This window comes from Stegodyphus dumicola, chromosome 12 (assembly GCF_044657685.1).
Source record: "Stegodyphus dumicola isolate Sdum_Otavi_A_Nest chromosome 12, ASM4465768v1".
Taxonomy (NCBI): Eukaryota; Metazoa; Arthropoda; class Arachnida; order Araneae; family Eresidae; genus Stegodyphus; species Stegodyphus dumicola.
In genome coordinates, this window is record NC_140779.1 from 1,900,981 (window position 1) to 1,926,811 (window position 25,831).

The following is a 25,831-nucleotide window of genomic DNA, read 5'->3' on the forward strand; positions in this document are numbered from 1 at the left end:
AAACCCAGAGAACTCATTTCATTAAAGGCTATTTTTAATGTAAAAATCCGTCATAAAAGTACGTTCTGCCGAACTCGCTAGCGTGCTATTGCACGCATAAAGATTCGTGTTGGCGTCTCATTAATAGATGGTACGTGCTACTAGCTAATGAAATATAACGCCCGCGCTGAATACTGTTTGCTGAACCAGATATGAAATATTAAAAAATTTTCAAATTTTCAAACATAATCTATTACGATTATAATGATTGTAATCAGATGTGAAATATAAACAAAACATTTAGGAATTTCCAAAAATAATCGATTGCGATTATAATGATTGTAATCAGATGTTAAATATAAATAGACATTTAAGAATTTCCAAAAGTAATCGATTACTATTATAATGATTGTTTTCAGCAGTGGCGTAACTAGAACTCTTGGGCCCCTATGCAAAAAAATGTTCCTGGGTCCCTTTCCCAATAAAATTAATGTGCTTAAAAATAAATAAATAAATAAAAAACGCGAAAATTAAAAAAAAATCAAGGATTCCAGGAGCCAATGTTTTCATGATGATTTTTATCACATCTGGATTAATTGTTAAAAAATAAAAGCACGTTCTTTGGGAACCAGTTGAAAGGTACGTAACGTGAAGAAAGAATAAAAAGGAAAATAATTTCCCTTGACCAACTGGTGAAATGAAAATTTGCTGTAGTCTGAGTCTTTGACGTCAAATGATTTTAATTTCAGTTACTTAAGACTTTTCGTGTGAGTGCGAGAGACAGATTTTTCTCTCCTTTCATTGAGATGCATACTGATAATAAATGAATAAGTCTATATAAAATGAATAAGTCTATATAAAAAAAGGAACATGTCGACGTATCGCATTAAGAAAAGAAAGAAAATATGTCTACTGATTATTCGATTATAATGCGAATTATAAAGAAACAAATTAATACACAAAATAAGTACTTTATAATGAATAGTTACAATTAATTTCCACTTCCACCGCTTTTTGATTTGGGATTGCAAAAGGAGAAACCTTTCCTTTAGGGGGTCGCCTTTAATAATTTTCACGTTTGAGACTAAAGAATACAAAGAAACTTTTCCTATTTTCCGCTCACTGCTATCCCTAAACTGGGGTAGGTCATGAAGTTATTATTTCATAGTCGAATGCTGGAATTTTAACTTTTTAAAAACTTAAAAGAAAACGAATTCTATTATCTACATATACTTAAGGATTCTAAAGCTAAAAGTAAATTGGAGTCAAATCAAGGCTATTCCTCAACTATATTAATATTAACAATCATGTAAATGGGGTTCAACACAAAATCCAAACTTACCAAAATTAAAATAAGAATTTATAGTAGTACAAATTCTAAAAATAAAAAGGAAAAGCAAAAGGGAAAAAATACAAGATAAAAAATATAAAAATAATTAATTTTCTTTTATTGAAATTCTAATTCCGAACTCATCAAGGGAAAATGAATTAAAGCTTCTTTATATATGTAATGGAATCCGTCTTTTAAGTTTAAACATGTAAATGTAATTCAGCAGGACATTTAAGGGCCCCCTAAGCCTTCGGGCCCCTATGCGACGGCATTCCTTGCATACCCTTATTTACGCCACTGGTGTTCAGATGTGAAATATTAAAAGAAAAATTAAGAATTTCCAAAAATAATCGATTACGCAAAATTAATTAAAACGGGTGAAATTATAGTTGCTTAGTAATAAAAGAAAGGATGCTTAGTAAATTTCAAAACGTTGGTTTGGTTTGGTTTATTGAGATTACGGCAAAGCACACTAGGGCTATCTGCCTAACGGGAGGGATGCCTTCGTGGAGGACTTTCTAAGGGAAACTGGCTCGTATACACGAAAAATTGGGAAACCACGAAAACGCCCATGCAGCCATCCCGTTCGCGGGATTCGAACCTCATAAAGTTCAAAACGAAAAACTTTTAAAATAAAACATAAAAGTTTTTTATGTTTTATTTTAAAAGAATTATTGAATTTAATTAAATTCAATTTAACTGCTTTATATATTATATATTTTTAAACAAATTTAAATCTAAATTTTAACAAACACGTATAAAAGTAAAAAAAGCAAATTTAAAGCCAAAATTGAAAAAAGCAAGTTTAAAGCAGTTAAATTGAATTTAAAGCAATAAATTGAATTTAATTAAATTCAAATTTAAAGCATGCAAATTTAAAGCAATAAATTGAATTTATTATTCTTATTAAACAATTATATATATATATTTCTTAATAAATATTGTTTCGCGAAAAATAAATTTTAGATTAATGATATTAGGAAATAGAAATCATGCTCTCGTTTATTAAATTAAATTCAGTCGAAAGGTTAGTTAACGGGGGCGGGAGTTCCTCTTCAACTCTTTTATTTTTGTATTTTATTTTTCTTTTAGATTTGATTAAAATGCAATTTTCCTATCGTTTTTTGGAATTTTTCATTAATAATGAAGTTAACGGATCGTTTCAGCGATAGATGGTTTCTACACATGCAGGGTGCTTGAATGTATGACCTAATAGTATTTGAATATAATAGTTCGAATTAGAAAAGCAGAATAAAATATTATCAACCTTTAAATAATGACACCTTTGTTCCTGTGATATCTTTCAGGAAAATAACACGAAATTAAAATTTTCTTATGGATTAACTTTCTCAGAGTGCTTCAGAATTACTTTAGACATCATCAATTAAAGTTTCCAGGAATCATCTGGAATACTGTTGTTGGTAATTAGCACGTTACGCGAATTTCTAAAAGAAATTGTTTTAGTTAGGAAAAGATCAGTTTAGAATTAGTTCCAGATTATAATTTTTAAAAGGCTAAAATTAAAAATATTTGTATTTAATTAGTTTGTAGAGACATTAGGTGCTTTTTGGAAGCACGCAAGATAAAAAGTAGCAACCGCCTTCGCTGGAAATCGAACCACGAACTTCTGGAATACCCGCCGAGTATGCAGAACCACTACACCACGAAAGCACGCTAGGAATGTGGGAGAAATACCTTGTAAGTTATATTTACTAAATTGTTTTTATTTATTTAATATTTTCATTAATTTGTTAATGATTTTGATTTTTAAAATATCTTTAAGCTAATGATATTTTTACGAGTTTCCTCACCTTTCATATATTCGGTGAGAAAAAGTGTAAATCAATATACTTTACATATTCCTTTCACACCAGAACTTGTATAATATAGATGGGACATTTTTCTATTAGAGTTGTGAGATAAAGAACAAGATGTTAATGTGGATTAAAAACCCCGAATAAAAACATGAAATGCTGAGATATTTTACAAAAATATCTTGGGAGATAAAAATGTGTCAATTTGAATTTATATCTTATTTGATTCATTTCCTGAACTAGAGCCATGTCTCTAGGAACAAGTATTCAAGAGATATTTAGTTCTGCAATTCTTTCGAAACACTCTGCATACTCTGAAACTTCTAACGTCGATTACCTCTTAAAGTGACCAATATTTTGAAGAACATGAAGAAATTTAGACACGTAACATCACTTCTCAAGACGATAAATTCCGTTAATGACTGACCGTTATAAAATCCGTTAAAATGACCGTTAAAAATGAATAAATCCGTTCTAAACCACTTGTGGAGAATCATTGTTTGAAGATGAAGCAATGTGCATATGCAAAACATTTCATTTGACGTCGGCGTGTGCAAAACATGTGCGCGTACGAAGAGTACAAAACCGTTTCATGTCACATAGAGTACAAAACCGTTTCACGGGCCATATCTTAGATCAGGCAGGTTAAGTGTAACTATGCTGAGGAGCGAGGTAAACGATCAAAAATGCCGAAGCATGGCACAAAGACGCCAAACGGACATGCTTTTGAAAAGAAGAATTATAGGAATGTGGGAATGTGGTCGATCTCAAATCGAAGTGTCACAAATTCTAAATGTGCCTCAATGTGTCATATCAAGACTGTGGCAGAGATGTCACAGCGCAGGAGATATTACATGACGACCAGTGCAAGATCGAACAAGAGAAACAACTATTCGTCAAGACTGATATTTAGCAATAACTGCGCGACGTCAGACGGACATTGGGGCAGAGAGATAGATTCAGCGCTCACAGCCGAGACAGGAGAACAAAGTTTTGCCTCAAATTGTTTATAGTAGCTAGTCTGTATGTCAGTCGACCAGCCGTTTGCATTCCTTACACGCCTGCGAATAAACGCTCTAATATCAGCAATGGAGTTTGACAGAGTGGACGAATGCGATTTCAGTGACGAGTCTTAGTCTACCCTGAGTTCTGATTCTCGTCGGATTACGACATGGAGAAAAAGTAGAATTCGTTTTCACCCAAGAAACATCATGGAAAGACATCATTTTCCTTCAAAGAGTCATGTTGTGGGAAGGCATAATGCTTGATGGCTACAGATACCTCCACATTCATTGATAAGGGATCTGTTACTGCTAAAAGGTACAGAAACTGTTACTGCTAAAAGTATTTGAAACTTATATTCGCTTGTTTTGAGGTACACTCGGTCCTGGATTCATATTCATGGATGATAACGCGCCTTGTCACCATGCGATCCTGATTCCTTGAAAGTGAAAATATCCAGCGCAATTAGTGGCCTCAGGAGGCCTCACTCTCCTGATCCTACTGGGCATCTGTGAGACTGTTTGATGCCACAACTCACCCTCACTGTGATAGAACATATGGGCAATTTTTGTGCAGCATGCGTGGCTACCAGAGGTAACTATACTTCTTATTAAACTGCCAAATAACTTTTTTATTGAAATTTTTGGTACTTTCCGTTTTGCCGGCGCAGGCGATAAAGTCGCCAATAATGGCACAACTGATGCCAAACAGAATATCCCCGATGGTAACCTTTTACGCCTTATTTTCAAAACAAATCGCAGCCATTTCTTATCCGATTGATTTTTCTTTCAATACTGGCATACAATTACGTAGAATTTTTACCAGGTGGTTCAGTTTTATGCCCTAAGTCCATTCGCGGTAATTAAGTCAAGGATGCAATCACACCGTTTACCCGAAGCCGAAAATATAGAAAGGGCAAAGTCAAGGGTTAAATTGATCGATTCTAATCAGAATGCACTAGCGAAGCACTGCAATTAATATAATTTCTGAGTAAGCTATTCGTACTCTCGCATATGTTATTACTCTCGCATAACACATTTCTCGCCATTCTGACTTCGATTTTCTTAAATATTCATATAAACATCAGTCATGCTTAACTTTTGGATACCAGTGTGTGTATGCATCCCATTTAAAATGGGCTGTATTTCAGACGATATGGATGATACTTTCCGATTTTATAAGACAAATATGTTTATTTTAGGTTTTCCTATTTTTATTTCGCTTGCTTCTAGACCTTCATTAATGTACAAAGTATTACAGTCCAGTGTTAAATGACGCCACCAATTTCCTAATACTAAATATAGATTTGTTTGGACTCTGAAACTGTACTTTTAATTACAGAAGAGAATCCATAGGAATCGGAGAGGAAAAACTCTTCATCAAATGAAATTTCAGTTCGGATTACTTCAACAAGACAGCCACAAATTGCTTTTGGCGTCAGTGCAAGCTGTTGGCGCCTTAAAGGAAATTGGGCTGCAATGCAGCCTAAATTAAACTGCGGCTAATCATACAGATATCCGAGGGACCGAATAAGAGAATTTTCGAAATACAGTGGAGAGGAATAGAATGATAGCTTGATTCGCATTACTGTAACATGGCTTTTAAACATTTCATTCTTACTTTTTTACGCTATTAATGTATTTTTTTCCTGTTTAGTTATGAAGCAAAGGGGCACCGAAATTGGTTTTATCATTGGAAATTTCTGCTGGACAAAACTAAAATAAAAGATGGAAATTATATATTCCTTTGAAGAAATGAATTCCGTCTGAAATACACTGGTATCCAAAAGTTAAAGTTCAATTTAAAAATATTGATTCCAATAAAAGATTACTTAATATTTAAAATGTATTCATTCTTTTCTGAAACTCTTTAAAATGAATAGGTATTTTTTAAATTATATTGCATAACAATGTGTGATTTCTAGGAGGTATTTTAAATTTCACCCGAAAACACTTATAACATCGAAGCTACCAATAAGCATGATGTATGAAAAGAAACAAAATAAAATTCTGAAATATCATTGTGTGACATTTCAGAATTTTATTTTACAACTGTGTGTTAGGACTTAAGACAAAGCAGAAGGATTTAATATGAAGAGATATATTTGTTTATTGTTAATAAGACAATATACAACAAAAGAAGCAATTCATATAAACATAGCCTAGTTATATTTTATTGCAAATGCTTCGTTAAGCTGATAAGATACCTGTTGTAAGTGACGCCAATAAAAGAGCCTTACTTGTTTTTAAGAATTGGTCACCGATGACCGACGCTGCGCTTAATGTGTTCAGCGACGTAATGTATTTTCTCCCGCCTTTCCGCTTGCCTTCGTGGTGTAACGGTAACACACTCGACGCGTATTCGAGAGGTCCAGCTTCTAGACACATGTAGAAGTCTCGGTGAGGGCATTGCTCGTTTTTCAGTATAAATATATTTCAACATAAATGTATTTTTAGCTCGGTGGTGCAGTGGATAGCGCGTTACGCAGCAGCACCACAGGTCCGGGGTTCGATCCCCGGGCTAGGCAAGGTCGACTGAGACTTTCATCCCTTGAGTGAGTCTATAAAATGAGTACCAAGTTCACTTTGGGACTAAACACCGAGGGTCCTGCGGCAAGCTGACCACTTGTCCAGGGCATATGCTCATGCACCCCGGGGCCAATGTCAAGAAAGCAGATATAGGGGCACTGCACGCTTTGGCCCACTAGGGCTATTTACGCCACCGATTTTAATTTGAGTATAAATATATTTTAAGAGAAAATTAGATGTTAGAAATGAAATCTATGTAACAAAGAAAGCTCTACATGTAATGTCCTCTGTAGATTTTCATATTAGGATCACAAACAAAAAATGCATTTAAAAAAAAAGATTTAGAATTAACGTTTTTGTGAATTAACGCTTTCTTAAGTACGGCACTCATTCAATGTATTAAGTCAAATTTCAAGTAAGTAAATTATTTAACGGTACTTCCTAACGTAAGGTATATATAGAGGAAGGAAAGGAAAAAAGTGGCAAATCCGAGATTGAGCATGTATATCGAAGAATCGGAATATAATTCATATAAATTCTTTCCTCTTTTGGATTAGCAAACAATCGGGTACAAATAAATTTTTCTGGCAGTACGGAAGAGAAACGCCATTTGCGTTTGTAAGTACATTAAAGTGAAAGTAAAAAATAACTGCGTTTTCTCGAAAATTCTCCAGAATTACTCACGAACTTTCTCAGTAATCCTGGACACGGAATCTAGATGTTTCCGGCTATTCATGCCATGATGCATGTCTCCAGTGGCCATCCAGCTGAATTATTCAATAATGGTTTTTGAAGTTTTAATATTAATTGAAACTGAAACTGTAGTAAAAACACTTTTGTCAAATTATATCCATCAAGAGTTTATATATGCATTTTATCTGTTAAACTTCATTTTTTATATATTTTACAAATAAAAGCACAGTTTTAAAGATTGTATTCATAAACTTGCTTTACATTAAACGCATATTTCAAGTTTTGTTATAATTAAAAGCTTTCTTGATTAAATATTTTTTACCATTTTGTTCATTGTTACTTTTATTTGAGGTAGTTGAGATTTAAAAGATTTGAGAGGCTTTAGAGCATTTTAGGCTTCGACTCCGATTCGAGAGATTGAAAGTTTCTACTGAGTTATGCAATATTGCTTTTAAATGCATCTGCGGTATTTTGAAGGAAGGAACTGTATGACTTTCTCTTTCCTTTGTAGAGTTGCACGCCTCCAACCTGCACGCAACCAAGAGGTGGCTGTTGAAACTGGAAAATAGACAGAATCTTGCTAAGGGTTTAAGTCCCTTTTTATTCAACTTAAGAAATTACAATTGCGTGCTCTTGACGCTCACAAACTACGCCGACCCGGCGGTAAAACAAAAATAAGAACCTGAAAAGAAATAATAACAAGACTCTAACTACGAGGCTCTCTAAACGTAACCTCACCGCGTTTTACAATACCGCTGCTAATTCAGCAAACTTTGAATATCACGTTGAACGATTAACAATTCTCCGAGGCAAGCACACAGGCCGAAACGCGGGGTTCTTCAATTTCTAACTAACTACCTCCGCTCTCGTGAAGTAAGAACAGCACACCTCGAACTCGTTTCCATTCTATATAACTCAGAATACTTCCGCTGATAATTTGAATCCTTGCGCGTTCTACTAAAATTTACATACTCTGGCATTGGCAGTTCCAGGGGAAAGTAAGGCTTGACAGGAAAGATAGTTTAAACTTAAAATAAATGTTAGTTAAAATAAATATAAACCCTACACCTTTAATAAAACATTTCGATGAAATTGCCCAAATAATTTTTAGAGCACTCACTTCTAATGACGTATAGATCGCTGTTGCAGCACGACTGCAAGCTGCGTTCTACAAATTAAAAAAAAAATTAAGTAATATTATATATCAAATTCTATTGGTTGCAGGTTCTGATAAATATCAGTCCCATTTGACGAGAAACACCTGATTCAGTCCGCTTGTTTTTTAACGAAATGATTTATTGTAGAAATTTTGGATCCAAATAACGCTGGATACTTTTACTGGAATCGCAAGTTGAAAGACCTAAAATTATTCAGCTGAATATTTATATTTTTGGATCTTTTGGCAAATGTTTTAAGAAACTTAATTATTAGTCCAAAGGGGCTTTGTCCCAGAAGGATTATTCTTTTCGTTTTGCGATTTTGCGTTTAAAACTTTAAAAGGCTGTATCACTTTTCGTATCGTTGCCAACAAATACTACCGCCCTGTATTATATTTGAAGAAATTAAATAACGAAGAATCTGCAGATATGTATGAATTTTTCTCGTATTGTGATAAAACAACGGTACCTAGAGCCATTCAATTTCGAATGAAGTAATCCTACTGCGAATATGGGCATCTGAAAGCCCAAATTTGGAATTTGTTTTATTATCGATTTCATATTTTGCAAAACGTTAACGAATTTTTGATTATCAAACTCAGCGAATTAAAAGCGAGCAATGGCAAGAGTTTACGGGGGGGGGGAGTAGTTTTTATCTCCAGCGCGCGGAACTGTGTATCGGAAATTCCAAAGATAGGCTTATTTTAGAATTATTTTGCGACGTTGCTGTTGAAGTGAATTTTATGGTTTCAGTATAAAGAACATGATATTTAATAAATAAACGTAACACATAAAACGTTAAAAAACAACCATTTGGACGTAATTTAAAATCTGAAACTTTTCAGAATTTTTTGTATTATTTTTGTAAATTTTAACATTTTAAGTTAGTAATTCAAAGACAGTCAAAATTTTCTTTTAAAATTATGCTCGAAGATAAATGTAGAATGAAAATAAAAAATTTTAAACAAACAAAAACATTTTAAACACAAAAAAGGGTAAAATATCAATGAACTATTAAAAATTCATTTAACTGACTTCAGACAGATTGACGAAGCGAATGATTAAATATATTACTTAGGTGATAACAACGTGAGAGTTAGAAATGCGAAAAATCTGGGTGTTTGCTTTCTCACCCTCACACTCATGACGAATAATTTTGGTCTTGAAAAAAATGAGTTCCCCCCTTCCTAGATTTGGTAAAGAAATAAAAAATCTAAGAGGAAAAAATATTCGTTATGTGCCAAATTAAGTGTTTTTTTACGACGATACTTGGAAAGACTCTTTCCGCCCTTGTGAGCACAATGCATACTTTTTTCCTTCAGAATTACCACGAAATTGAAAGAATCATGTCGTTTTATAAACATTTAATTATTTATGTCTTTCTCTAACAACTGAAAAGATTGCACGATCCAACAGCGGAAGAAACGAAGCTATTCTCTTTTAGAAACCTCTATCGGACATAATGAAGCATGAATTACATCCAAAAACGGAACACAAAAGCAAAGCCATTTCTGGGCCATTAATCCCCAATATGTGTACACTATTTCTTTGTCATCAGGCCTGGAAAAGAAAGTCTTTATCTCCTAGAGATCATTTGTTTCTTTTGAAAAGTCCTCCGCTCCGGCTGGAAGTCGGGCGGCTTAAAGGTTTTATATAAATGATGATGAATAGCGGTAGGCAAAAAGTCTCTTCGCCAGATTACCAGATGAAAGAGAACGAATTTAAAATGCGTCAATTTCTGACAAAGGAGTTAATAGAGCGAATTATCCACACTGGAGTCTGAACAAATAAAGTTTTCAAATGCCAACCACGGATGATAGCGGGTTACTATTACATGTGATCAGCAAATCTTATGTAACCGAAGAAATGATATTCTCTGTTATATCTCAGAACAGTATAATCAGTGGAGATGGTAAAATGCACTTAGCCGTACGATATATGCTTTTCCTCTTATAATTTTCTCCTCAAAACCGTTAGATATTTTAAATTTGTAATCGTGATTTGTTGGCATTATATTAAACTTATCCTTATTACTAATACAGTATTAAAATATGTCAAGTTTCGTGTAAATCAAATTATTTATTAGTTTGGCTGCACTTTCGTCAACAACCCCCTCAGAAATGCAAATTACTTAAAGTATAAATAATCGCAGTGTTCTTCAATTTAGGAAAAAAGGTATTCGGTAAGATTTGATCGTCACTCTGTTACTCTGCTATTGAATGTATCGGCCTTAGCTTTGATAAAGCCGCTTGGTGCTTCCGAAATACTTACGGCCGAAAGGACACGTTAACTAATATTTCGCGTTCAAATTTAACTTTAATATTTGTTCTATGTTTCTCGAAAGCTGTGGCATTTTTGTTCTATTTTTAAATTTTGTGCTGTTGTCAGTTTGATATTTTAATAAATACGTTTATTTTAAACCTCCACTTGGTGTTGTAACTGCCGCCATTAGACGGAAACGAAAAGGAAGGATAAGCTGTTTGGCTATCTTTACTGCTGTATTAGATTTGGCACTTTTAAAGTTTGAAAAACCATATAAATAGAATTGTAAAAATATTTTATTAATTTTTGATAGTGTTAAGTAAAATATAGTTAGGATTTTTGAAGAAAATGATAACGCGATACAAAGAAAGCTCTAGAATTATAGTTAAATATTAAAACCAACAGTAGACTAAAATTTTCATAAGAAAGTATTTCATCTAATAGTTACAGCTTAATGAAATATTGTGCGAGGGAAGACAAAAAGACTACGTTATGATATCTCCGAAATTATTGCAGGTAATACGAATTATTACCTGTTATAACATGATTTTAAGTTTTAAATAAGAATATTAATTAGACAAACACATCTTTCCCAATATAATATTCAAGGTTGACTGAGCCACGCCGCCCTAAAAAAGAATTTTTCGATGTGTTTGCAAGAATTCATTAGCCAGTTTGCTAGGCGTGGGCTCGCATTATTATTTAAAAAAATCTGATGTCTGCATCACATGACTTCCTTGTAAGGGATATTAAATTATACCCATTTTTTTCTTGCATTTCATTTAAACTTATTGAGCCCACCAGCGGCCGAGCGGTAAAGACGCTGAACACTGGTAGTTCGGTCCGAGGTTCGAATCCCGCGAATGGGCTGGCTGCATGGGCGTTTTCGTGGTTTTCCCCATGTGTAACGTGTATACGAGCCAGTTTCCCTTAGAAAGTCCTCCACGAAAGGCATCCCTTCCCTTAGGCAGATAGCCCTAGTGAGCTTTGCCATAATTAAATACACCACACCACCATTTAAACTTATTGAATTGAATTAAAGCTACTTCGTCGGCAGCGCATAAACCACAATAGAATAAATGCACTCTTTAAAATTCAATATATTTATATAACATAGCGACACTCTGGCCCTAGGTTCACTTAACAGCGTTACGTTTCATTAATTTTATAACTCAGAATGCACAAAATTTATATCATCTTAAGAATTATCAAATCATTGCCACATGTTCTATTCAAATACTATAAGAAATCTTAGACGACGTATAAAAGAAATTATGCAAAGAACAACCACACACAAAAAAAGAAACAGTTTTTCACAGCCGATTTAGTATTTCTCATTCAATTAATTCAGTTCTCACTTCGCGACAAGGCAAAAATACATTAAAACTCAAGATGTCTGTATTGAAAATTATGAAGTAAATCTTAAGCACTTATTTCCTCGAATAAATTCCACACTGGATTAAGCATGATTTAATTCGCAATAATAAAAGAAGGCGTTGACTTTGTTATTGCGAAGCTTACTTTCTCTAGATTTGGCAACAAATGTACTATTCTGCTGTTTCAAATGTAAACAAGCAATGGCTGCCACGGAAAAAATTATTAGGCTTAGCGGCACTTAAACAACTTTTAAATTGTTGATAATTCTAAACATAATGCATACAGATTCACAAAAGGCATAAAAACCTTAACCGGAAGGTAAGAACATAATTAAATCATCCGTTCAAAAGCTTTCGTAACCATCATATTTGCTAATACTGAATGGAATATTTTGTGTTCAACAAAGTCACGATGTAAAAGCATTTAGAATTAGATGTTAGACTTGCGGCGGACCACACATAGATAAATAAATCGTGTATGCGGTCCCTGCAATTCACGGCTCCCAGCCTTTACGATATGTCACACGATATGTTTTGGACATAGCTGAGACATAACTTCATGCCTTGTGTCAGGAGATATTAACGTTCTGCACCATGTCTGTCGTCAAAACCTCTCGATTTCAAGGAGGGGGGACGAACCATTTTGATCTGATTTTTCCTCTGATATTGTTGCAGATATAACGAATCAGAGGATGTAAAATGCTACTGTAAAATTAAGAAAATCAGAATAACACTCCTGAATTCTCAACTAGAGAGACCTACAATGATGTTGAGCTATCCACTGGAGAGACCTTCGTTAGCAGAATCCTCACACTGCGAGGATTATAATTCATTTAAATACTTATCAATGATATCTGTGAGTTATATATATATATTTGTGTGTAAAGAGTATTTCGTAATTGTAATAAATATGTTTGAGTTTAAAATGCAGTAGGAGTACGTAACCTCACAAAGCTACCCAATAATTATAAGGAGTCAGACACGCTACATGAAGCCACACAACATAGGGTAACCTGACAGTCACTCCCACAGTAGTGACCCAAAAAGCCCCACAGACTGAACAAAAACTCATCACTGAAGACGACGATGGGTCATAAATTTCGATTCGAGTTCCGAAATTCGTTGCAATGCACGTGCCCATTATTTTCTCGTTGCTAGGTCAGCAAAACACAACATTGAATTTTTGGCATAAAGTCCTTTTTTTAATCAAGAATTCTGTTTAAAGTTTACAGTGATAAAATTATCCAGTGAGGCTTCATTCTTTAACTTTAGCTGTCTAGCAGTCATGCGCCCCGCGCGTTGGATTTGAAACCTAAAGAGCAAAATTTTCATTTTTCCCTTCTATCCGTTTTGTCTCTTGCTTTCTAGGAAAATTTAGTTAGTAGAGTTTTTTGTTTGCTTGAAATATTCAACCATCTTTCAACTTCATTAATTATCTACTCTATTTCTAAGCGTCCGATAACTGTCCACTGCAAAATTTCTTTGAAATAATTCTTCCCCATTATAAAAGTGGTTTTCGCGCAGTAAACATTGAAATTAAGCCTAAACCAAATCGCCGAATTTTGTGAGAAAACGGACCTTGCGATGATTTTATAGGACTTCCTAATACCTTTAAATTACATTCGAACAGATTGATTTTATTCGATAGCGTATAGCTCAGGCTGTCGTACTCTCATTAAGTAAAAATAAATCAACTTTAGGGAATATCACTGTTTCTATGTACTTAAAAATAACTTTTTACGAAGTGCGTAATAAAACGTAGAATAACCGAAGAACAATAGCCATGTCTTCTAAAATACATGTGAAGAGTTTCTACTTAAAAGAATTTTACTATTCTAGCATTTCTTCAGCTCACTATCATAGAAGATGAAGCAGCTCAAGATGGCATATAGATAAAATGAGAACAAATTTAGAAGTAGTAGTATAAGGTATTTCTCCCGCTTCTTAGCATGCCTTCTGTGTGTAGTGGTCAGCACGCTGAGCGCGTATTCCAGAGATCTGTCGTTCGATTCCCGGCGAGGGCGTTGCTCATTTCTCATCACTCCTGCTTCAAAAATATCTAATGTTTCTACAGTGGCGCCCGAACTAAAAGGGTGGTGGATGATGATTCTCTACACCAGTGCTCCGCAACCGGTGTGCCGCGGCACACTGGTGTGCCATGAGTAGGATATAGGTGTGCCGTAATCAAATACATGTATTTGACATTTTGCAATTTTTTATCATGTATTTAACACACAATGACATTTTTTTTCCTTAAAAATGTCTATTTTAAATGTTTTTATATATTTCACTGTTGTGTGGTTGTGTGTGAAGTGCGTCAGCATTTGAATTTTTTCGGCACTTCCTTGATAACTCGGAACTCTTTGGTGTGCCACGAAATTCCAGAAAGATTTTTTGTGCGTCGCAGGTGAGAAAAGGTTGCAGAGCACTGCTCTACACCGACGATTTAGTGATTGGGTTTCCTTAACCACAGTCGCCCTTCAAAAGGGGGAGTATATAAGGTATTTCTCCCGCCTTCTTAGCATGACTTCGTAGTGTAGTGGTCAACACGCTGGGCGCGTATTCTAGAGGTCCGTTGTTCGATTCCTGGCGAAAGCGTTGCTCATTTTTCACATGTCCTGCTTCGAAACAATCTAATCTCTCTATAGTAGAAATACCGTTGGCGAAGCACGTAATAGATCCTTATTGAAGAGGAAGAACTCTGAGAGCGCAGGATCTTGTAAATGTAAAATTCGTAATGACTAAGAAACTTGGCAGTCGAGACAGATTAAAATCCATTTTTATTTCAATTGACATTTATGGCCACAATTCACTTTTCACTCTCATCGTGCCTATTTCCAGAACATTTACATTTTGTAATACTGATGCGATAGGAAGAGAACGCAACAATACAACCAAAATCTAAGCCAAAGTCTAATTTTAGATCTTTCTTGATGCAAAAATAATCTATAATTTTCTTTTAGCGTGATTCAGGTAACTTTTGATTTTAAGGCCTTTTGAAGTTGTCCAATCACTATTCGTTTAGCATTATGCATATTCACACATATAAAACTGTGATTTTGCGTAACGATAGATTTTCCGCCAAGGCATCTTTGGACTTTAATGTTTTTTTAGCATCATCTTGCTTAGTGTAATCAGCAGAAAAAAATGGCTTGTTTTTCTTTAATCGGCACGAAAGAAATCATCTTACATCTTTTTTATGCAATTCTAGACATCAAAGCTGAAACGCTCCTTTACTTTTCACCGATTTTTCCCCAAAAAATTTAATTCTCCTGCTTGAATCTACCCAAGTCATTTAAATATTAAAAAACAGTCTCTTTAAAGGTGTTTGATAAATTTATTGGCCTTTGCGGGGAGCATTAATAAAGATAGTGGAAAATTTTTCCGTGAATGGTCAATCATTTGAGTACCATTCTTTCAAAATCTTTATATTCCATTTTTCTCCTCTTATCCAGATTTTTCCTATGAGCAGAAATTATGAAATCTGGATTTTTCCGCAATCGTAAATTCGACTAAAGCATGCACTTAATAGGTATCGGCATTTTAAAGTTTCATGTTTAAAGTTTGCCTGCTGATGAACATTCGACACACACACACTCAAAAAAAAAAAAAAAAAAAAAAAAATGCAAGAAACAAAGTGAAAATAGAAAAATCAACGAATCATAGAATATGAGAAGGTTTACCAATCGAGAAATATTGAGAAAATTACCAATATATATTTATTACTAAATTTTTTGTTCAATGTGAATATATTCATTTTCTTAAGTTAGATGTGGCTACAAAGCACAGATACAGTGGTCCCTACAAGGAATATCATAAACTTTGCAAAAGACCCAAAGAATGGAAAATTCTTTATTCAAAAGACAGGATTTAGAGAAGATCTAGGTCTCTTAAAATATGCTTACTGAGTATCCTGTATCTTCAAAAGCTAGATGTTACATTGCTTTGCTTAACCCTTTGCGGCACTGTGTGTCCCGTCTGAACACACCTAAAAGTTTCCTTCTGTACGCACAGAAAAATTGAATGAAAAAGGATTTATAGGTTACTATAGGTTACTCTGAACCTTCGTTATTTATAGTAGATGGCAGCTCAACACAAACCAGTCCATATATTTTAGCCATGTTTAGTTTTTTAAGACCTTCGTTTTTCAAAGAAATCTTCCAGAGTTTTTTTAGGGTATAAGAGTAATTGTTTGAAAAGAAATTTCTATGTTATTTTTTGGCTTTATGCTAATCTCCTTATTCTATATTAGTTTTAAATGTTTACCTTGAAATCTTTCTTAAAATCAAACGGCGAACCCTAGGTGTGCCCAGACAGGGCTCACCGATAATCTAGGACAACTGAGAGTCTGTATTCTTTGTTTCTCCGCATCTCATCGGTCAGTTCATTGATAACAATGCTCGTTTCAGCACTCTTTTCGAATCTCTATTCAATCAGTGTGCTCACTTTGGGCACACCCACAGAATTAAAACGATAAGTGCTATCTTCACAAAATTTTACTTGTGTACTCCTCTAGGCCTAATTAGACTGCCTACCTTTTTATTAAATCAAAACCACGTCTTTAAAAGGTAGCGTGCCGGAAAGGGTTAACTTTTGTTCTGAACACAAGGAAAGGTGGGGGCTAATATAAAAAAAAAAAAAAATGTAAAAGCGTTTTTCACTATTCTGATATCTGAATCGTGAATGTTTTCAAGAATTTGTAGATTTTGGTCAAAATTTGAAGAAATTACAGGTAAACTTTAAAAAAATTAATAAAATAATAACTTTCTATTAAAGATATTCGTGCAATTCGTTGTAACCGATTTTCATTATTTCTTATTTCTGAAGATCATTCAGCCCTGCAAAATCTCGTTAAGTGTATAGAAAACTGGAGAAGGCCTAAACGTTCTTCATTGTTTTCGGGAGTTTTCTTGTAAACTGAGCTCGCTTTAGAGAGATTTGATAGTATTAAAAATACTAAGCAAGTCTTAAACAGAATTTTATGAATTTCTTATACTTTTTTTCTGTTTCTGTGCTGTTATTTTAAATTTTACTAGCAAAATATTTTATTCTTGTAAACAATATTAAAAATTTCTAATTTTAAAATTAAATAAAAAACTTCTAGTATTTTTAATCTCCACGTGAGCAAACATGATTTCAAGTATAGTTGCTTAATTATTACCTTAGCATGTAAATGTACGTTTTAAAATCAAACGCATGCTTTAAATAAATTGAACGTATGCTTTAAAAATGAATGTTAGCATTAACAAGGAAAATATATGCCATAAAATTTAACTTTAACGAATTTTTGAGTAACAAACTCAACGATTTAAAAGCGAGCAATGGCAACACTCTAAGGGGGGGGGGAACTTTTTTATCTCCAGCGCCCGGAACTATGTATCGGAAATTCTAAAGATAGGCACATTTTAAAATTATTTTGAACTAAATTTTATGGTTTAAGTGCAAAGAACGTGTTATTTAATACATAAAGGTAACACACAGAACGCTAAAAAAAGTCCCTTTGGACGTAATTTAAAATCTGAATCCTTTCAGATTTTTTTTTACATATTTTAGACTTTTCTCTTTTCATCATCCCATTTTTCGTTTATTTTCCTTCCTCTTTTTTTTTTTTTTTATCAAAAGTAGAGAACCGCAAATTCTGTATAAAGGATTATCAGATTTATGATTTGAAGTACACGCATGTTCAAAATTATCTTTACATACCCAAAAATGAGGATATTCAATGAAATATCGAATAAATGTGATCCGTATTTGCAGGGAATGTGTGAAAACCAAGCCTAATTAGCATTATCCAATCAAAAGTAATCAAACGATTTGTGATATGCAAATCTAGGCGTTACGTCATCCAAGGGTAAATCAAGCGCTTTGCGCAAACTGAATATTTGAGTGAATTTCTGCAACATAGCGTTTGATTACAGTGTGTAGGGAGTCAAAGCGGTTTGTTATGGCTTCGAAGTATCATTTGGAAGAATCTGTAAGGTGGCGAATTATCGGCTGTTTAGAAGCAGGGCAGTCAATCAAGGAAACAGCCACATGTCTGAATATTTCAAGACAGACAGTCTCTAAGCTATGGAAACAGTTTCAAAATGATGGAAGTGTTGTAAGGAGGCCTAGACAAGGTCGGAAACGAATGACAACTGGTTCTGAAGATCGGTATCTGGCATTAACTGCCCGTCGTAACAGAAAGGCTACTGCTCGCCAGTTAAGTTCAGAGCTTGCAGCCGCCACTGGAACTGTTGCATCACGGCAAACAATATACAGAAGGCTTAATGAAAAAGGCCTTTATGCCAGAAAGCCAAGGGTATGTGTTTTACTGTCTTCACAGAAAAAGAGGGATCGCTTTAATTGGTGTAAAGAACATCAAAACTGGACTGAACATCAATGGTCCCATGTTCTCTTTACCGATGAGTCGCGGTTTAGTTTAACTGGTGATTCTAAACGTGTTTACATCTGGAGGGAGTCAGGAACACGAAATGATCCCTCGAACATTGTGGAAAGTGACCGTTTCGGTAGTGGAGGTGTGATGGTATGGGGTGGAATAATGATCGATGGACGTACGCCCCTACACGTGTTCAGCAGCGGATTTGTGACAGGCCAGATATATCGAGATGAGGTCTTAGATCCTTATGTAAGACTTTTCAGGGGTGCATATGGACCTGACTTTTTATTTATGGATGATAATCCACATCGAGCAAACCTCGTTGATGAATTCCTTGAAAACGAAGACATTAAGCGAATACCTTGGCCACCAACCTCTCCTGACCTTAACCCGATAGAGAACTTATGGGACTACCTTGGAAGAGCAATTGCACGTATACATCCTCCTCTTAGAGATGTAAATGCTCTGTAGAGGGCATTGCTGGAAGAGTGGAGATTAATTCCCCAAACTGTGTTTAACAACGTTATTTCCAGCCTTAAAACACGTTGTGATATGTGTGTGCAAGTCAGGGGAGATCATATTCCATATTAAATTCGTAAGACTTAATTCTTTTTCTGAATCATTCCTTTTTTTCTTAACTCTCTTTGTCACACTTTATTACCATTTTTATTGTTTCATGCTACAATTTTATATCATATGAGGTGATCTTCAATTTTTTCTTTTGCATTTATGTGTCATCATGTTATGTATGATTCCACGAAAATTCATTCAATTATAAGTCATAGTCTCTGAGAAATCCGTGAATTTATGCATGTAAACATAATTTTGGAAATGAGTGTAAATTAGAGAGGGGAAAATTAGTAAACCTTTTTCTATCATTGGCAATTGCTAGTATCCTGTTATTTTTGAAATTTTCCACTAACTAATCTACAGTTAAGTTAATTAAATTTCTTTGATGTCTCTTCGTTTTTAAAACTTTTCAACATAGTAAATAATTTTATTTCCACTCTGCATTTTGTATGAGATCATACTTAATTTATTCATAGTATTTTTTTTCTCGGCTTCCTTCCTCTCCACTTCTTCGTTATTTTTCTATTTCGATATTGCTTGGTGTAAGTGTTTTAAGTGTCTTTTAATACATTTAAGACGACTGACTGATTGAGCTTTGATACAATGTAAGAATACTTACTCCAAATGATAAAATTACAAGCTTTATTGCCTTTCCAAATGCACTCATAATACAAGAAAACTTAACACACTTTGGTGTAATGCAAGTAACGTTAACTCGTGAGTTTTGCTCGCTTTAAAAGGTTTTAAAGAAGTATAATGTAATCAAAATACAATATGTTGTTGCAATAGGTAACAGTAAACAGATGTGATTCATTAAGGAATAAAAGCCATCATATCACTTACAGGCAATTATTAATACAATATATGGAAATCCCTTAAGAACTTTTAAAAATGTGTTTTACTGAAGAATTTGAGTCAGTGAAGTGATGATTATACTGAACATATTTCTCTGGCATTACCTTACAGAACACGGCATATTTTAGCATATTAAAAATAGCATATTTAGAGAAAATGACATTATTTTATTAGAAAATATCAAAAGAAATACTTTAAATCGAAGTTAGTGTAATTCGTTTTTAGTGCTTGTTAATGAAAGGTTGATACCAAATTTTCAGCAAAAAATCTCATTTGTATAAAAAGAAATTTCTTTAAAGAGAGTGCAGAGATTTCAAAAATCTAGTATGTTAAAAATTCTATCATTCCAGAATCTGAATGTTATTTAAAGTGGTGATCACTGTTATTAAATTAATTCAAGTGAAATTAATCCTTTTAATTAATGTAGAGAAAACAATCTGGAAGCTTTATGTTGTTCTTCGAATTCTAAATAATAGTTCTAACAAACTGCAAACTGTTCAGAAGAACTTCTAATTGAAGTTGTTTAGAAAACCTTTTATCGGTCACGGCCCACCAGCGGCCGAGCGGTAAAGTCGCTGAAAACTGGTAGTTCGAATCCCGCGAACGGGCTGGCTGCATGGGCGTTTTCGTGGTTTTCCCCATGTGTAACGTGTATACGAGCCAGTTTCCCTTAGAAAGTCCTCCACGAAAGGCACCCCTCCCTTTAGGCAGATAGCCCTTGAGGCTTTGCCATAATCACACACACACATTATCGGTCACGAATTAAAAAGAAATGCGTTTTTTTCCATTTCTTCTGAAGGAAATTATTATTACGTTTATGTTATGGATTAAAAAAGATGGTTTATTTTCCTTTACTTTTTTACAACTTTTTTTCTTTCGTGGTTTTCCTTTTCCTTCCGTACGTGAAGAACACCAAATTTCATATTTTGTATCAAACAGTACAGTAGTAGAGAGATCAATAAGTAGTTTTTCCTCATTATCATCTTTTAAATTTGAAATGTAACAGCTAAAACTCGTTTTTTATTACCTGGAAATTTTGTGTTAATTCTCTGTGGTTTATTAATGCTTAAACGGAAAGGGAAATATTGCGCCCAAAGTGTGGCTTACTCCAGTTTGTCTTCCTTTCGGAACCGGAAGAAATTAGTTTTATTCAAATTTACGTTGTTATTAATGCAGATATGTAATTAATTACTTCTTATTTTTTTATTGGAAAGAGTATCCACAAAATGTTGCAATGTTAATTAAATGTCGAGGTACTCGCTAAACAAGTCTGGCGAATTAAAAAAATAGTAGTTAATTCTTGGCAATAAATTATAGTCCCCAGTTTTACTTTACTAGTTATGAAAATTTTAATTAACTTGAGAACTGTATCTAAGCTTTCAATATGATATCTGCCATTTTCATCCAGAACCTACAAATTCTTAAAAGCGATAAATACAGTTAGAGCAAGAATACAGATTATGCACTAAAATTTACTGATTTGTCCAAACTGCAGTGCCATTACATACATTCATACTATCAGGTTCAATGTTTCTTCTAACCTTCTTCGGAAACATACAATGACCTGACTAGAACAGAGAGCTTACTAAAGCTATGTTCACTAATTGTAGTAAGTAGACAGGATACAGACGAAGGGTATACAAAACCCTTTATTTTTTCTTTATATACAATGACTTCCGTACTTCGGAATACAATGACCCTCCACTCGGGGTCTAACTTAAAAGATATCGAAATAAAACTAAACTCTAATTTAACTTTAGAATAAGATTGGCCTTATAATAACAGGAAGCGTATGTAGCACAGAGACTGTGAACACTACAATACGTTTAATTTATCAAGAGGATTAAAACCTCTGGCCTGGAAGGCAAAGTAGCAACTGCGTAACTTCTAAGGTAAGCGGCCTGCTTCGAACTCACGGCTTCCTCTCTTCTGCTTGGCAAAAAGGCCACACTTAAATACTTGGCGTTCGCCAGACAACTTTGCATAAACTCCTTCACGCTTATAATTCTGGCCGGAAGTAGAAAATAAGAAGTGATAGTAAAGATTTAAAATAAAATAAACGTTAGTAAAACTTAAGATCCTTACAATACATGATACAATCTTCAAGATGTACAGTGTCCGGAGAAAAACATGTGTTTTGTTACATTTGTACCTCAAGGGAAAAATTCTACAAAAATTTTATTTCAATTTAAACTTCTACTTTTGGATCTTCTTCTTTCTGACTGTAAAAAGATATATAGAGCGAAAAAGAAAAGAAAAATTGGAAGGAAAACAATGAACTTGTATATTTCGATTTCCCTGTGACCTACTACACCGACACCGGAAGAAATTGTTGCTACTGTCACTCAAACCTTAAAATTCAATTCTATCTCGTGTTCTTTTTCGAAACACTTGTTTCTCTTTCTGCTATTTTTGTTTTCTTTGCAAGTTCAAAGAGCAAACAAATCTTTCCTCCAAACGTTTTCCCTCTTGGAACGAGTCACTGGGGAAAAATCTTACATTGAAGATGAGTTTTGCCGTATACCAAGAATAATATTGAATATCTGAAATAACATTTTCAGACGTTTTTGCAAAGTATTTATTTATGTTTTTCTAAAGCATATTAAATGCTTATTTAACCTCAGTATGTGTTTAACTCATACATTCAGTTATGTATTCATTAGAAATTTGTTTCGTCATATGCACCCAACAGACGTTTTGCTGGTTTTAAATGGTAACAAACCCGCAAACTCGTCGAAATCAAGATGGCTCAGAATTCATTCTAATTAAGAGAAAAGAACTGATGAACGTTAGCCTTACATAACAGTTCTTCCAAAATTCAATAAACCAAACCAATTTGTTTTAAAACAGATATTTTAAATTAGTACTAAGGGTATCATAAGGTCTCGGTTCGTGTAATTACAATAAATTGTGGGTGCGTTTCAATTGAGTTGCATGTGAAATTAATCTTTACATGCAACTCAATTTAAACCATAGTCATTTATTATTTGTTATTTGAAATTTTTATTGCTATATTCAGAAGATAATTAGTTTTGTTTTACTATTATCGAATTATAGGCTAAACTATATATATATTTTACTGATATCATAACTGATATATATTTTAAATCAAAAACTTTTAAAAAAACGTCCGTGTTTTCTTCTTTGTGCCCAGTTTCGTCATTGCATTTTCAACAGACCTTGTTTAGGATTGACGCAGATTCAGTAAATTATTTTGGTACTTGGTATAGACGAAGAATCTTGCTTTATAGAAATAAGCAATTGAGAAAGAGAGCAATACTAATTTTGCTTTCTCAGATATGATTTTGAATTCATTTTGTATGCAGCCAAAACTCCGCTAGACGTTTTGGTAGACTAGCCAAGACCACGCTAGACTCCGCTTGTTTTGGAACATGATTTGTATTTCGCTAAATGTCAAATCTATAAGGACCCCCATACTCCGTTGAGTTTAAGCAAAATAGTTTTTTTATTTACACTTCACATGAGTACTCATTCAAGCACAAAAAATCAAACGGATCTTTCAAGTTCCCAGATGTATACTTTTCTGTGTTTATGCCTTGATATAATTCCCTTTCAAGAAGAGTTTTGTAAGAGAGAGGCAACCACTATGTCTCTATTCCACGAACTTGAGTCATACGTTTCATATTAAAAGAAGGCAGCTTAGCGTTTGCATCAAAAACTGTGGCATTTTCACAACATTGATAGATTCATTTGGTTCATTTAGCTAAACATTTTGGCCAATACGCCATTTTACACACCCATTTTTCACCACTTTAAACAGTTGCTAACAAAGGGTTATGGTTCATTAAAAATAGTACTATATCTGCATGCAGTTTCATCAAATATGTCAACGCTTTTTCCCAATAAAATCATGTTACTTCAGTGTGCAGCAGGAGGGACTCATAGTGACATCTCATACTCTTCACAGAGCCCACCAGCGGCCGAGCGGTAGAGTCGCTGAACACTGGTAGTTCGGTCCGAGGTTCGAATCCCGCGAACGGGCTGGCTGCATGGGCGTTTTCGTGGTTTTCCCCATGTGTAACGTGTATACGAGCCAGTTTCCCTTAGAAAGTCCTCCACGAAAGGCATCCCTCCCCTTAGGCATATAGCCCTCGTGTGCTTTGCCATAATTAAATACACCAACACCATACTCTTCACATCTTAGTGTATAGAATATGCTTTTAAGAAGTGGAGATTTTATGCAATTTCGTTTTTTAATAACACCTTTATTAATGAGCATTTACCATGCATACAACCTAACAGCTCTAAGAAATAGTGCTCAGAAAACTCGAGGAAGAATCGGTAAAAATCGGTAATATTATTGCTATAAACATTCAATGTGAAGTTGCTCCAAATCAGCTGTATTTATAATGGAGCAAAGTTTCTACAAGAGTCAAGCTATTTACACGAATTCTCGAAGGATTAAAATTTTTAAATGTGCACTTCCAAGGAATGGCCCAAACTACTTTGATAGAGGTAGAACACAAAACAGAGAAACCACAGAACTTCCGAGTTTAACATGTAATTTCTAAATGTTTTTACTTGATTTTTAGTCCAAAGGAGCTTTGTCCCTGAGAAACTATTGTTCTGGTTTTGCGATTTTGCGTTGAAAACTTTAAAAGGCTGTATCACTTTTCAAACTGTTACCACCAAATAATATCGCTCTGTATTATATTTGGAGAAATTAAATAATGAAGAATCTGCATAAGTGTATGTATGTTTCTCGCATTGTGATAAAACAACGGTAACTAGAGCCATTCTGTTTTGAATTAAATCCTACTGCGAATAGGGACATCTGGAAGCCCAAATTTGAAATTTGGAAATTTGTTTCTATTACCGATTTCGTATTCTGTAAGACTTTAATGAATTTTTGATTAACAAACTCAACGATTTCAAAGCGAGCCATGGGAACGTTGTACAGAAAAAACATTTTTATCTCCAGCGCGTGAGACTATGTATCGGAAATTCTAAAGATATGATCAATTTAAAATTATTTTGCGATATTGCTGTTGAACCGAATTTTATGATTTAAGTGCGAAGAACATGATATTTAATAAATAAGAGTAACACATAAAACATTAAAAAAAAATGCTCCTTTGGACGTAATTTAAAATCTGAAACCTTTCAGATTTTTTCTTATTCTTTAATATCATTCAGGATATATTCATTGTTATTTCTTGAAGCGGTTGAGGAGACCCTGGGATATGCAAGCGGAGTCCTTAGTGCTCCGCGCAGCTGACTGGGAAGCGCAGTTTCAAGAAATATATAATGTGACAGAAGTATTTACATTTCACGAATCGTTTCCCATAAAGAAACTAATTTAAATTATTTCGAAACTGAAACAGCTAAGCAAGAATGAACATAGCAACAGCTTATTTCACAATTCGGAGATTGCAGCGGATCAAATTAGCTTTTCGCGTAGAATTATCTATTAATTACTTGAAAAAAATTGAAAGCTAAAGGGTCAATTTTAGGCAACAAAAGAGAAAGAGGACTAGTTTGTTCATTCCGAAAAACGAAAGGTAGTTTGTTTGGAATTTTTGCCTGTATCAATAGATTCCCATAACGAAGATATATTGCATTTTTCTTGCCTGAAAATTATATTAGTTATTTCTTCACTAAAATATGGGATTCTCTTACTCCAGTTCCAAGGCATTTTTCGACAACAAGAAAGTAAGCAGTGTATTAATTTCTCTTCATAATTATTCGTTTATTTATGAATGAAAAGGATCAGATATTTTTAAGAACGAAACTGAGCTAGTTTCACTAACTTGCTGAAACGAAGCCATCATAAAACACGGGGTGCGGCAGGGAAGCTACCTTTTTTTTTTATAAATGAATAAACGATATCAGTTTAATTTTTTCCCATAGAGAGACCCTTAAAGT

At 34.1% G+C, this 25,831-nt stretch overlaps 1 long non-coding RNA gene across 1 annotated transcript in view; it reads left to right on the forward strand.

Moving 5' to 3' along the window:
- Positions 1-25,831, forward strand: part of LOC118186315 (uncharacterized) — a 143,900-nt gene that overhangs the window by 65,534 nt on the left and 52,535 nt on the right. The gene's annotated exons all lie outside the window — the stretch shown is intronic.